Source organism: Schistocerca serialis, chromosome 12, assembly GCF_023864345.2.
Source record: "Schistocerca serialis cubense isolate TAMUIC-IGC-003099 chromosome 12, iqSchSeri2.2, whole genome shotgun sequence".
NCBI lineage: Eukaryota > Metazoa > Arthropoda > Insecta > Orthoptera > Acrididae > Schistocerca > Schistocerca serialis.
In genome coordinates, this window is record NC_064649.1 from 81,213,312 (window position 1) to 81,226,431 (window position 13,120).

The 13,120-nt window shown below is 47.2% G+C and overlaps 1 long non-coding RNA gene across 1 annotated transcript in view; it reads left to right on the forward strand.

The window, feature by feature from the left end:
- Positions 1 to 13,120, forward strand: part of LOC126428228 (uncharacterized) — a 405,107-nt gene that overhangs the window by 117,159 nt on the left and 274,828 nt on the right. The window lies entirely within an intron of this gene.

Genomic DNA, 13,120 nt, shown 5'->3' on the forward strand with positions numbered 1-13,120 from the left:
CTGCGTTGTCTTCTATATCTTTCACATCACTTGCAGCGCCATCTGTTGTTGAAAATTGTAACTACTGTAATTTCGAAAGTTTGTCCGCCTGAAAATGTACTATTGTCCCAAGCATATTGCAACAAACGGTGTATTTCTATCGCTGCTCGTTTAGTTTTTATTGCCGTTTCAAATATACCGGTCATTTTTGAAACACCCTGTATATCAATGTCCAATGGACATAAAGAGATACAAACGACCGTCTCGAATGAAAAACAGCCCACAGTTGCACTAATTATGTTTATTCTAAACCTTGACCCTGGTTTCAGCTATAATAATACAGCCTTGTTGAGAAGTCCTAAAAAGTGATCAAACTAACATCTAGACCAGTAATACAATCTATACATTAACTTCAAAAATTACGTATGTAATAACATCTTACTTACATAATCTATTAAAAATGAAAAATATCTTAGCCCAGCGGCTGCGTCAAGAACAATAAAATAACTTCAAAAGACGTAAGCCTGTTTCGATCATAAGTAAAACGATATATGGCACCGTGTGTCGTCCGCCACTACATCTGTTATACTAGGCGCACGGTCTTCAAGTGTGCTACATCCTGCGCACCATAGCTGGCGCTCCCCACTTGAGCTACATCGCACCGTTTATCAGGAACCTAGTCGATATCTACGATAAAATATTAAAACGCCTACAAGTGCAACTGAAGGACCATATTCTTATTAATACGACTGTCCAACAGTTAAAATGCTGTTGCGTACGATCATTACAGTGGTCAAACATTAACAAATTCACATAACAAAGTTTGCATCACTATTTAAAGCATCATTCAAAACTGGGCTATTATATGCAAATATAACTCCAGCTTACATTATACGCCCTGACAGCTTATAGGGCTAATTCTACTAGCCGACCTTAGTCGTTGTACATAGGCACAGTACTAATGATTGACGATAGTGTTACGAATAGCAGTCTAGTGCGTAAGTACGGTAACATGTCGCAAGACAATTCTACATCTACATCCATACTCCGCAAGCCACCTGACGGTGTGTGGCGGAGGGTACCTTGAGTACCTCTACCTGTTCTCCCCTCTATTCCAGTCTCGTATTGTTCGTGGAAAGGAGGATTGTCGGTATGCTTCTGTGTGGGCTCTAATCTCTCTGATTTTATCATCATGGTCTCTTCGCGAGATATACGTTGGAGCGAGCAATATACTGCTCGACTCCTCGGTGAAGGTATGTTCTCGAAACTTTAACAAAAGCCCGTACCGAGCTACTGAGAGTCTCTCCTGCAGAGTCTTCCACTGGAGTTTATCTATAATCTCCGTAACGCTTTCGCGATTACTAAATGGTCCTGTAACTAAGCGCGCTGCTCTCCGTTAGATCTTCTCTCTCTTTTCTATCAGCGCTATCTGGTACGGATCCCACACTGCTGAGCGGTATTCAAGCAGTGGGCGAACAAGCGTACTGTAACCTACTTCCTTTGTTTTCGGATTGCACACATAAATAACAGCTTGAGGCTCTTTACGACAATTACCTACTGGAGAATTCTCCTAAAACAGTAGTTTATCTCACATATATAGTTTTACTTATGATCGAAACAGGCTTATGTCTGTTCGAGTTATTTTATTGATCTTGACGCAGCCGATGGGTTAAGACACTTTTCATTTTTAAAAGCTTATGTAAGTAATATGTTATCACATAAGTAATTTTTGAAGTTTATGTATAGATTATATTACTGGTTGAGATGTTAGTTTGATCACTTTATAGGACTTCTGAAGAAGGCTATATTATTATAGCAGAAATCATGGTCAAAGTTTAGAATAAACTTAATTAGTGCAACTGTGGGCTGTTTTTCATTCGAGACAATTTCGTAACGGTTGCTGGTGTTGCTACCATGATCAAAATAATGAGATACAAATGAATTTTCTAACTAATATTACTGATCAATTGCCCAAATCTGCCCCTTTTTATGGCCAAGCGATCTAATATAAATAACGCAAGATGACTGACATCATCTACGTACCAAACACTAGAAGACACTACTTTCAAAGATGATCTACAGTGGCGCGCAACCTCAGTGGAAATAAAACTTACGTAATCATAGTTGTTTAGCTTTATAGCCCCAATAAGCCGAAGCAATTAGTAATATCACCGTATGTACTGCGTCCGGCGCATCGAGCGATGGTTCTCGTACACGTCTGCGGCAGTGGAATAACTCCAGCCGCAAAATAAGAAACTCATTCAAACACTAGGACGGCAGAGGGCGGTCCTCTGACCAGTATACTGTCTTCTCCTCTCTGTATTCTACAGACAAGAAACGCGAACTCCCAGCCACAAGGACGGAACTTCTCAATGTGAGTATAGACAGAAGAAGTGTTCTGTCACTGAACACTACGTACTCAACGACGACTCCCTACCCAGAGACGAAGTCCATAATCGTACTCCAGGAGTTCACGAATAAAGCAGTAGAATACCTTACACATATCACGAGTGCCATACTTAAACACCAACACTTCCCCCCTTTTGGAAGACGGCCAAAGTCCCGATGTTTAGGAAGCTGGGGAAAGACCACTCCCTCCCACACAATTACTGACCCATCAGTGTGCTGAGAGCGCTCAGTAAGTTCGTTGAGAAGGTAATACTAAAACGACTCACCAGGCACTGCATCACAAACGACATCCTGAGACCGGAGCAACAACTCCTCCGTGTCGTTGAATACGTAAAACACGGATACAACACAAACGAAGCAACTGGGACTGTGTTCCTGGACACCGAAGAGGCCTTCGACCATTGGTGGCCCAACGGCCTCAGCGACGCAGGGTTCTCCGATGGGCTCGTACGTCTCATACACTCATATCTCACGGACAGGAGTTTCAACACAGACGTGCAGGGCATTCAATCAACACGACATGGTATTCAGGCTGGAGTACCCCAAGGAAGCATCCTAGGGCCCATACTGTTTAACCTCTACAAAAAAAGGTTTTGAGCACTATGGGACTCAACATCTGAGGTCATCAATCCCCTAAACTTAGAACCATTTGAACCTAACTAACCTAAGGACATCACACATCCATGTCCGAGGCAGGATTCGAACCTGCGACCGTAGCAGCAGCGCGGTTCCGGACTGAAGCGTCTAGAACCGCTCGGCCACAACGGGCGGCTTAACCTCTACATTAATGACTTTCCAGCTACACGCATCGCGGATGACACTGCCATCCTTGCGCAAGATTGGAAGCCGTCTAACATTAACTCACCACTACAGACTGCACTCAGAGCGGCAGAGCTTTGGCTGGTGAAATGGCGTGTTACAAGTGTGAAGCCGTTCTGTTCACTAGAAGACCGAAACTCCTGAGCAAACATCAACACTGCATCCCAAGAACACTACAAGCACCCCCAATACGTTTCCGTGAGAAGGTCAGATACTTCGGTGTCTGGCTGGACCGGACACTACACATTCGACACCTGACCAACAAAGCAAACGCGAGGCTCAAACAACTTTACCCCTGTGTTAAACAGGTGTAGCACACTGAATAGGAGGGTGTCTAGGTCCATGTATATGACACTTATTCGACCCCTGATTACGTACGCAGCCCCTGTCTGGGGATACGCCCGCGCCGTCTGCAACTCATACAGTACAAAGTACTCAGAATCATAAGCGATGCTCCGCGTTACACACGCACCGTGGATCTTTACCGGGAATATCGGCTAGATACCCTTTTGCAGGTATTCCAAGAACTGTCCAGATGACTGTACAGAAACACCAGACATTCGAATAACCCGTTTATTCTCTCTCTGGGTAACAAGGACCACAACCATAGATGGAAACCTAATAGATCAAAAGACACTATTAGCAAGGAATTAAACATCTATGGTCCATAGCACGCTAACACAACAGTACTGGCGAGCCCCTGCAACACAGCTACTACTGGCAACCCCAGATGCTCGACCCGCCGAAAAACAGGCAACCGCGGGGAAGCCGTACTTACACAACACGCAAACCAGCCATACACCACCCCTACACTGTGAGCTGATCAACGGCCGATTGCCCACTAATGTATGACGACCTCGGTCTGTTACAGGGACGAAGCCACTGCAGCAGCCCCAGGAGAATTAACAGGAGCCCAGCTGCAGAGTCCAGACTGACCCATCTACAACGAGCACCCGCAGCGACAAAGGTAACGATGCACGATACCTCGCACTAACATAACCTCACCTTGCATGCACTGTCGCAGCTAGCAAGCCGCTACTGCCTTTACTACTCATCCTACTGTCGCAGAGGTTTTTTTTCCCCTTGGTGCTTGCTTTGGCACTTTTTTTCCCCTCTGCCCTTACAAACCACTACCTTTCGATCACCTTCATCCACTGTCTCATGATGGACCATGTCAATGAGTAACCCTACCCAGACGCATGGACAACATCACAGCCCGCATCCTGTGACTCCTGATTCGAGAACTAATCTCAGCGTCACCCCAGTCGTTGGCATTTAGTTCAGTGATCCAACCCGCCTTCGAACGACTGTTGAGGAATCTGCCCCAAGCGACCCAGCCGTTTGGTACACGTGCAACGGCCTGCCTCAAGGATCCGGATCACTCGGGTATGAAAATACACACCCAGGGATGGAACGCACTACCGCCTTGGTGTCTTCAGAGGCCCAAAGTGATTTTAAGCCTGAAGCAGTACCCGAAAAATTTTACTCCAGGTATGGTTTTTACAACTTTGTTTTCGTTTATTTTAGGTATGTACCATACGTTATTTATACAGATGGATCCCAGCAGGGGAATACTCTCGGTTGTTCTGTGGTTTTCCCTGATAGGGTTTTTAAAGCGCATGTTCCAGAACAATTTACAAATTATGATGCGGAGTTATATGGCATTCTAATAGCACTGGAGAGGGTTCACAGACATCACCGTACGAGTTTTCTTGTCTGTTCCGACTCTTAGTGCACTGCAAGCGCTTCACCAAATGTATCCGGTAGACCCTCTGATTCAGCTCATCCATGACTCCTTAAAGCGGCTCCAACACCGTGGCAAGGAGGTGATCTTTTGCTGGGTACCTGGCCACGTTGGGATACAGAGCAACAACATGGATGACAAAGCTGCCAACGAAGCATGCTGGGATAGTTCATCAGTGTCCCATCCGGTTGCACGCCATTATTTTCTGACAGATGCATCATGCGTCAGTGGGAGACTGAATGCTTGCAGGTGTCGGACAACAAACTGCGGTCGCTCAAACCGACCACAAAAGCTTGGTGGACTTCGTGTCAGCCTCACCGCTGGAAGGAGGTTTTGCTTACCAGACTGCACATCGGGCATAGCCCTTTCACACATGGTTTCCTCCTCCGGGGTTGGGGATCCACCTTTCTGTGAAGTTTGTGGCGTGCCGCTTTCAGTTGAGCATATTGTGGCTAAGTGTGTCCTGTATACTTGAATTAGGGCAGCCCTCTGTCTCGCTGGAGATCTGACCACTGTCCTCGCAGATACTAATACCAGTGTTAGCAGAGTGGTGAAACTTGGTGAACTATCAGGCCTCACCCCTAAAACTGTGGGGGGGGGGGGGGGGGGGGGGGGGGGGGGGGGGGGGGGGGTGGGGGGGGGGGGGGGGGGGGGGGGGAGGGCGGCAGACTTTAGTACGTTGTAAACTGCTCTGCATGTGGAGACAGCCTTCGTCCCCACCCATGAGATTTCATGTTGACTTTTCGTCAGGGGCGCTGATGACCGTGACGTCGAGCGCCCCCTCAACCCAACTCATCATCGAAAAATATGTTATACGGAGATGACAGTAGAACTTTTGGTAAGGTCACCACGCCGCTGGGGGTCCCATCCATAAAAAAATCTGCAAATTTCAAGTTTCTGTCCTTAAAAGGAAAACTACGCATCGCAACCCCCTCAGATTTAGCGGAAAAATGGCCCAATGGATAGCCCGTCAAAAACTGAACACAGATCAAGCATGAAAACATGAAGAAGGTGTACTGAACCAGGAAAAAGCAAGCAAAATAGAAACAGATAACGGTCCAAGCTTAAGAAGTGCAATATTGAGCAAATATAAACACCCACAGCGTCGTCGTTATATGTTCTCGGTGTTGGACCATGAAGGGGGAGATCCGTGTTCGATTCTCCCTCGTGTCCGACTTTTCCTTTCACAAAATTAGGAACTGTCCGTCGGGTAATTGAATGTCTGTTCTCTGTATTCAAATTTGTGCCTGTGTCGTGCTGTACTATCCTTTTGCAATAGCGAGGTGTAAGGATGGGGCCTCCAGACGCACATACCTCCTACACCAGTGCCACATGTTAACAACTCTTGCGTTCCGCTTTAGAAGTTTTGACGATTGCATTCCTTTGCTGTAATAAACACTCATGCGCATAAATTAAAGATAATGCTGATACATGATGAAACAACGCTCTGGTGGGTGGTTTGCGGGTTTAAATCACCTCGGGGTATGACCATCCGGTGCATTTGACCTGCGGTCGTCGCACGGTGGCGCTGGCAGCAGTCCACATACGCAGAGGTGTGTTGGTGCATGTCAGAGTACGGTGCAGCGAGTAAGTGTGCAGACGTTTTCAGACGTGCTAATGGTGACTGTGTGTTGAAAATGGCTCAAAGAACACATATTGATGACGTTATGAGGGGTAGAATATTAGGGCGACTGGAGGCTGATCAAACACAGCAGATCGTAGCACGGGGCCTCTGTGTGCCACAAAGAGTGGTCTCAAGATTATGGCAACGATTCCAGCAGACAGGAAACGTGTCCATGTACTACAGCACGAGACGTCTACAGTGTACAACACCACAAAAAGCCCGATATCTCACCATCAGTGCCCGCAGACGGTCACGGATTACAGCAGGTAGCCTTGCTCGGGACCTTACCGCAGCCACTGGAACAGTTGTCTCCAGACACACAGTCTACAGACGACTGAACAGACATGGTTTATTCGCCCGGAGAGCTGCAAGGTGCATTCCACTGACTCCTGGTCACAGGAGAACCTGTAAAGCCTGGTGTCAAGAACACAGTACATGGTCATTGGAACAGTGGTCCCAGGTTATGTTCACGGGCGAATCCAGGTATAGTCTGAACAGTGATTCTCGCCGGGTTTTATCTGGCGTGAACCAGGAACCAGCTAAGAACCCCTTAATGTCCTTGAAAGGGACCTGTATGGAGGTCGTGGTTTGATGGCGTGGGGTGGGATGATGATTGGTGCGCGTACACCCCTGCATGTCTTTGACAGAGGAACTGTAACAGGTCAGGTGTATCGGGACGTCATTTTGCACCAGTATGTCCGCCTTTTCAGGGGTGCAGTGGCTCCCACCTTCCTCCTGATGGATGATAACGCACGGCCCCACCGAGCTGCCATTATGGAGGATTACCTTGAAACAGAAGATATCAACCGAATGGAGTGGCCTGCCTGTTCTCCAGACCTAAACCCCATCAAGCACGTCTGGGATGCTCTCGGACGACGTATCGCTACACGTCTTCAAACCCCTACGACACTTCACGAGCTCCGACAGGCACTGGTGCAAGAATGGGAGGCTATACCCCAGCAGCTGCTCGACCACCTGATCCAGAGTATGCCGACCCGCTGTGCGGCCTGTGTACATGTGCATGGTGATCATATCCCATACTGATGTCGGGGTACATGCACGGGAAACAGTGGCGTTTTGTAGCACATGTGTTTCGGGACGGTTTCATCAGCTTATCACCAATACCGTGGACTTACAGATCTGTGTCATGTGTGTTCCCTATGTCCCTATGCTATCAGCGCCAGTTTTGTGTAGTGCCACGTTGTGTGGCACCACATTCTGCAATTATCCTTAATTTATGAGCATGAGTGTACTTCACACCCGTTTGTCGTTTTTATACCCGTGAGAGTTCTGTTCGGCATCTCGCCTGCTCTCACAATCCATCATAGTTACTTGAGACGGTAATATATTCTTACCACACGACTCGTGTTCTATAAACAATGTATAGTATAACAGTTGTCAAGATCACAGAAGGAGAACAGACATGTCAGGACCCGGGCGAAAGGTTCATAATTTTCTGAAGAAAATAAAAAGCACCAGGGAGATTTGAATACGTATCTCTCTCTTTGCAATTCAATACCGTGACCACATAACCACAACGCTGTGGCTATTTATATTTGCTCGATGTTCCACTTTTTAAGCTTGGACCGTTCTCTGTTTCTATCTTGATTTTTTTCCCACATATCAGTACACCTTATTCCTGATTTCATGCTTGAGCTCTGTTCAGTCTCGGTTCGGAACCGCGCGACTGCCACGGTCGCAGGTTCAAATCCTGCCTCAGGCATGGATGTGTGTGATGTCCTTAGGTTAGTTAGGTTTAAGTAGTTCTAAGTTCTAGGGGACTGATGACCTCAGATGTTAAGTCCCATAGTGCTCAGAGCCATTCGAATTTTTCTGTTCAGTTTTTTATCATTAAATCTGAGGAGGGCTGAAATGGGGAGTTCCCTTGTTACTGCTTCGGGCTGGGCGATGACGCGTCGGTGAGTGAGGGAGTCGGCAGGGACATTGCCTTTCTAGTGCTAGAGAGAGATTGCGAAGCTTTGCCGCGTTCACTAGTCTTAGATAAACTCTCTTGATATTTGCTGTAGGAAGAAACGTTTTTGTCCGCTGATTTTGGTGTACTGGTTTTTCATATCAGCTCTACAGGGTTCAGATCACAGTGGTAAGGTGGGAGCGTCAGAATCCCTTACGCTTCGAAACTGCATCTGCTTTACAAAAAGGGTTCGGCTTATTACAAGCTCATTTCTTGCTAAACTAGGTTCAACTCTGGTTCTATTCAGAATGAGCCATTTAGTAATGTCGTTTTTAAATTAAAGTTGAAATAAATAAGCTCTCGGTCACAATTTTCTTTTTGACCAGGTTTCAGCACTTAATAAGAGTGTCATCAGAATTTAAATACACTACTGGCCATTAAAATTGCTACACCACGAAGATGACGTGCCACAGACGCGAAATTTAACCGACTGGAAGAAGATGATGTGATATGCAAATGATTAACTTTTCAGAGCATTCACACAAGGTTACCGCCGGTGGCGACACCTACAACGTGCTGACATGAGGAAAGTCTCCAACCGGTTTCTCATACACGAACAGCAGTTGACCGGCGTTGCCTGGTGAAACGTTGTTGTGATGCCTCGTGTAAGGATGAGAAACGCGTACCATCACGTTTCCGACTTTGATAAAGGTCGGATTGTAGCCTATCGCGATTCCGGTTTATCGTATCGCGACATTGTTGCTCGCGTTTGTAGAGATCCAATGACTGTTAGCAGAATATGGAATCGGTGGGTTCAGGAGCGTAACACGAAACACCGTGCTGGATCCCAACGGCCTCGTGCAGCCAACGAATCGTGCAGACACGATCGATCCCTGTGTCAACAGATGGGGACGTTAGCAAGACAACAACTATCTGAACGAACATTTCGACGACGTTTGCAGCAGCATGGACTGTCAGTTCGGAGACCATGGCTGCGTTACTCTTGACGTTGCATCACAGACAGGAGCGCCTGCGATGGTGTACTCGACGACGAACCTGGGTGCACGAATGGCAAAACGTCATTTTTTCGGACGAATACAGGTTCTGTTTACAGCGTCCTGATGGTCGCATCCGTGTTTGGCGACATCGCGGCGAACACACATTGGAAGCGTGTATTCGTCATCGCCATACTGGCGTATCACCCGGCGTGTTGGTATGGGTTGCCATTGGTTACACGTGTCGGTCACCTCTTGTTCGCATTGACGGCACTTTGAACAGTGGACGTTACATTTCAGATGTGTTACGACCCGTGGCTCTACCCTTCATTCAATCCCTGCGAAAGCCTACATTTCAGCAGGGTAAGCACGACCGCACGTCCCAGGTCCTGTGCGGGCCTTTCTGGATACAGAAAATGTTCGACTGCTGCCCTGGCCAGCACGTTCTCTAGATCTTCCATCAATTGGTCAATGGTGACCGAGCAACTGGCTCGTCACAATACGCCAGTCACTACTCTTGATGAACTGTGGTATCGTGTTGAAGCTACATGGGCAGCTGTACCTGTACACACCATCCAAGCTCTCTTTGACTCAATGCCCAGGCGTATCAAGGCCGTTATTACGGCCAGATGTGGTTTTTCTGGGTACTGATTTCTCAGGATCTACGCACCCAAACTGAGTGAAAATGTAATCACATGTCAGTTCTAGTATAATAAATTGTCCAATTAATACCCGTTTATCATCTGCATTTCATCTTGGTGTGGCAATTTTAATGGCCAGTAGCGTATATCGGATCTACCGATTCCAATTCCATTTGGATAATCCCTTCATGATTCGTTTTTTTAGACTAATAGTAGCAAAAAACTGCATTTTCTCCAACACCAACACCAAGACGGCAACTGCAACCATTCTGGCATCGGCATAGGCTGTGTCGGCTGGCTGGCTCGGCCGTGTGCTCTGGTACCCTTCCACGCGCTGCCACTTGTCATATCCCAGCGGGTGGCTTCTGTGGCATTCAGGCCCCACATGGCCACAAACAGCCGGCGGCCAGGTCTCGGGGAGCGCTATTGTTGTCCCGACTGCACGGGGCGGTTTGTTTGCGCGCGGCCAGCGACATGACGCAAGTCCGGGGCGGTGTTGCTGCATCGAGCCACGCGTCGCGCGGCCCTGGACTCGAGCGCCGTAGACGCCTTGTCCTTACTCTGCGCAGACCTCGGCCAAGTTCGGCGCCGGTGGTCACGTGGGCACTGCACCAGAGTGCATCGCAGGTCATCAGCTGGGGGTCAGGAGCGACTGAGAAAAGTGGAGGAATGTGAAAGATCCCCTCGCTTCTAAAATGATACTGTTATTACTCAGCTTAGACGCGAGTTCGTAGAGGGTGGTATGTATATGTGGCGTACAGTATAACTGGTCAGCATTTCAAAAAAAAATGGTTCAAATGGCTCTGAGCACTATGGGACTCAACTGCTGAGGTCATTAGTCCCCTAGAACTTAGAACTAGTTAAACGTAACTAACCTAAGGACATCACAAACATCCATGCCCGAGGCAGGATTCGAACCTGCGACCGTAGCGGTCTTGCGGTTCCAGACTGCAGCGCCTTTAACCGCACGGCCACTTCGGCCGGCGGTCAGCATTTCCACCCGGAATTTGCGAGTGTGAGTCGGACCTTCCTTGGTTGGCCTTGGTGGGTCGTGTCGTCGGATTTCCTCCTACCTGTGCGCGGGGCAGCTCTCGTAAATGTCGTCCCGTGCAGATTCTTCATTGGCGCATTGGATGTCCCTGTCGGTGGAAGCTAATTATCTTAAATTGCTGTCGATCAATTTTGGGCTATCTGTTTATTCGAAATTAATATTCAGAATGCCGTAATATCACTTTTATTCCTATTAGATCAATAATGAAACACTCATGTCACGAACTACTCGTAACCGAGAGCATGGCTATCATCGAACAAGACAGGAAGAGCTCTTAATGCCGACTGCCGACTTTGGCGCGCAGTCCGTATCTCTTACTAGTTTCGTCTCAGTTCGTGGATTTCCGATCAAGTTCGTACTTACTAAGATATGCATTTGTTAATGAACAGGTGTGAATTTTAACGAGGCAAAATTACTATAAATAGTTTTAAACATCCAGAGGCTCCTCCTAGTATTCGTGTTGTCATAAATGACTTTAATTATTAAATATAAATAAACAAAATAGGTGACTTTGGATCGAAGATGGCGGTACTTCCCGTCATGTATATTTCCCAGGCTGACGCTTGTTGCTAAGGTCCAGCGCCGAGCCCCACCCCACTACGCGCGACGTATGGTCGCTTCGTCACCTAGCCAGCCAGCGTGGGAAATGCTCTCCGACTCATGGCCGTCTACGGACTACAGAACTTCCTAACAATCGTGATTACATCAATAAGAGACAATAATTTATTAGAACTGGTAAAAATGTCTTCCTCACGTAAAAGGCACCTTACAAATGGGAGAAGAAAAAGTGACCAGTTGCCCTAAGTGAACGTACAGAGTCCTCAAGCACTGACACTACACTACCTATGTTGGTAGTGATGGAAAATTTCGTACCACCAGCTTCTTGCCTGAACGTTACGAATCAGATCCTTCAGTGTTATCATACCTCTGTTGTCGCATCCCAAACGGGAGTGTTGTTGGAATTGGGCGACAGGTTTCGGAAAGAAGAGAAATACTCACCTGGCGTAATTGAGAGGTATTCTTGACCTGACTATGTTAAAATGAAATGACGAAGTGTGGTTTTACAACTTCTGGCGCCATTCGGAAAATAGTATCAACTCCAGCCAAACTTGCTTTAAAGGAAGCGTACCCATAAAAAGACGAAGTCTTCACTCAGGGACTGTGACTAACTTGGTCAGCGTGACGGATTGCCGTCCTACGGGTCTGGGTTCGATTCCCGGCTGGGTCGGAGATGTTCTCTGGTCAGGGACTGGGTGTTGTGTTGTCTTCATCATCATTTCACCACCATCCGGCGCGCAGGTCGCCCAATGTGGCGTCGAATGTAATGAGACCTGCACCAAGGCGGCCGGACCTGCCCCGCAAAGGGCCTCCCGGCCAATGACGCCAAACGCTCATTTCCATTACCGTTCAAATTATTTTAAATGGAATTGTCAGTAGTAACTGAGCCTGCACCCACGGCACAACATACAGAATTCCATAACTACACGACTAGGATTCCATCAGCTGTGTTGCAACTGCTACAATCCACCATACTCACCAGACCTTGCCACAAGTGATTTCCGTATGTTTGGACCACTCAGAGACGCAATGAGAGGAAAGAAGTTCCGTTGTGATGAAGAGGTACGCCACGCGGTGCATGAGTGGTTGCTCGGACTACCAAAAGAATTTTTTTCTAAAGGAATTTATGCACTTTGTAAGCGCTGGATGACTTGCATTGAGCGTGGGGGAGAGTATGTTGAAAAGTGATACAGCTTTGTACCACTTCTGCACAATAAATAATATTTTAAAAAATATTTAAGGTTTTCATTTGACTCACCCCTGTACTTCAAACCAATTGTGTACAATTTTGGCTTAGTGACACGACATCGTTGTTTGGGAACATGATATCCATGAATGACTGCAGATAGTCTCCAAATTGCCAAACACAACCATTTCAGTCAATTATC